Genomic DNA, 2,864 nt, shown 5'->3' with positions numbered 1-2,864 from the left:
GATTATGCTGTTGGTGAAGTATATTGAAGATACCACTGACTGCCAGAAGGAGGAACAAATCCGCCCTGGAAGAAGCACAGCCAGAGCGCTCCTTGAAAGCAAGGATGATAAGACTTCATCTGACATACTTCGGGCAAGTTCTCAGGAGTGACCAGTCCCTGGAGATGAATTGTGATGAAATCATTGAAGAATTTGTAAGAGCAAAGAATAGAAAGAAATGTTTTTAATTATAACATGTTAGAGATGAAAGATCTATCTAAAAATATAGTAATTTGTTATAGTATTTATTTTCTGATTATTAAGTTTTCTCTTATGACATAGCATTTATTATGAAACAAGCACCGAAACTGAAGTACAAGCCATTTAAAGGAAAATTGTTTAAAGTTAATTTTTCATTGTGGGAGATCAACAAAATTTTACATTGATTATTGAAACAGCTAAGGTCATTGACTCATTTTCTTTGTTGTAGAATATGTAGAATATTCGTTTTGTAGAAAATGTGGTAATAGTAAAAACCTTAATATCCTGCATCCACTAAAAATTTTATAATGCAGTTCATTTCATTCTGCTAAAATGGCATATGCCACTTCTGCATTCCGTTGCTAATATTATAGTCGAATTTAAAAAGAAGTTACATCACCATGATCTTGGGGGACTTCAAGCTCAATAGGCATAACATAGTTCATAAAGAAAATGTTCTACATCCTACTTTGGTGAGTAGTATCTGGGGTCTGAAAAGCTTGTGAGCAACCATCTTAGATACTCACTGGTCCCACTCCGTCAGGAGCAAGGGAGAATGAAGAAAACCAAAGACACAAGGGAAAGATTAGTCCAAAGGACTAATGGACCACAACTACCACAGCCTCCACCAGACTGAGTCCAGCACAACTAGACAGTGCCTGGCTACCACCACTGACTGCTCTGATAGGGACCACGATAATATATAATATGTAATAATAATAGAGGGTCCCAGACAGAGGTGGAAAAAAATGTACGACAAAATTCTAACTCACAAAAAAAGACCAGACTTATTGGTCTGACAGAGACTGGAAAAACCCTGAGAGTATGGCCCCTGGATACCCTTTTAACTCAGTACTGAAGTCATTCCTGATGTTCACCCTTCAGCCAAAGATTAAAAAATACCCATTGCCGTAGAGTTGATTCCAGCTTGTAGCGACTCTACAGGACAGAGCAGAGCTGCCCCATAGAGTTTCCAAGAAGAAACTGCTGGATTTGAACTGCCGACCTTTGGGTTAGCAGCTATAGCTGTTAACCATTGTGCCATCAGAGCTCCAGCCAAAGACTACTGTTGTCGTTGTTAGGTGCTGACTCATAGTGACCCTATACACAACAGGACGAAATGCTGCCTGGTCCTGCACCATCCTCACAGTTGTTGCTGCCATTGTGTCAATCCATCTCATTGAGGGTGTTCCTCTTTTTCGCTGATCCTCTACTTTACCAAGCATGATGTCCTTCTCCAGGGACTGATCCCTCCTGGTAACATGTCCAAAGCATATGAGACATAGTCTTGCCATCCTTGCTTCTCAGGAGCATCCTGGTTGTACTTCTTCCAAAAGAGTAGACAGGTCCATAAAACAAAATGAGACTAAATGGACACACCAGCACAGGAGCAATGATGAGAAGGTAGGAGGGGACAGGAAAGCCAGTAATGGGGAACCCAAGATCGAGAAAGGGAGAGTGTTGACATGTTGTGACATTAGCAACCAATGTCACAAAACAATATGTGTACTAATGGTTTAATAAGGAAGTAATTTGCTCTCTAAACCTTCATCTAAAGCACAATAAAAAGAATTTCAAAAAAAAGAAGTTACATATACATATACATGTATGTATCTAACTTACATATCCCATTCAGGTGCGTGAGTAAGCAGAGGGGGCACCACAGATTATCAGTGTTAGGGCCCTCACATGCCTTCATCTGGCCCTGGTTAAGGTAGTCTGTGATGGAACAGCACTGCCCAGGAGGGAGGAACCGAGACCTTGGACAAGTCCCTCAGCCACACTTTGCTTCAGTTTCCTCATCAGTGAAATCAGAAGTCTCTTCCAGCTGTATGACTCCATAGAGCAGGTAGGAAAAGAGAAAAGAATACTTGCTACATCTGCCGAATGTCTGTTCCCCAGAGCACAGCCAGAATGCTGCTGAGAGTGCTTGGCCTTCTATAGGGGGTGGCCATCTAAACACAAAACCCGTTGCTGTAAGGCAACCCTGACTCAGGGGTGTGTCAGAGTAGAACTGTGCTCCACAGGCTATTCAACGGCTGATTTTTTTGGAAGTAGACCTCCAGGCCTTTCTTCCAAGGCACCTCTGGGACTTGAATTTCCAACCTTTCAGTTAGCAGCTGAGCATATCAACCGTTTGGACCCACCCAGGGACTCCGATGTAAACACAGATGGGATAAAACAAAGAGTCCCGCTAACCAGACTTAAGCCGTCTATTAATGCGGGGAAAGGGGAAACTGGGAGGGAAGAGGAGTCTGAGCTTTAGACATGGACAGCAAATACATGAGATTGAAGCAGAAAACCATGATTTCCACAGGCTTCTCTAGATTGGCCATTCCGGTCCCATCCCATCCACCTGGACAGGAAGATACCATGTCCTGACCAGGCATCTTCAAGGTGTTCAAACAAGAATGCGAAATAAGATTAGGTTGGCCCCGCTCTACTTCCTCAGGCAGGAAGGTGGAGCAAGAAGCACAGCAGGATTTCCTGGATAATGAAAGCTCAAGCGGCCAGCCTGCACCATGCCCCTAGTTTTTCAGGGGAATCCAACTTTCCTCTCATGCTTCCAATGGAAAACAGCACCTGCTCTGAGACCTCAGCCCTCTGAGATCTGTTTCTTGAGC

This window comes from Loxodonta africana, chromosome 15 (genome assembly GCF_030014295.1).
Source record: "Loxodonta africana isolate mLoxAfr1 chromosome 15, mLoxAfr1.hap2, whole genome shotgun sequence".
In the NCBI taxonomy this organism is placed as follows: Eukaryota; Metazoa; Chordata; class Mammalia; order Proboscidea; family Elephantidae; genus Loxodonta; species Loxodonta africana.
The sequence above is the reverse complement of the archived record's forward strand: the minus strand, read 5'-3'. Positions refer to the sequence as shown.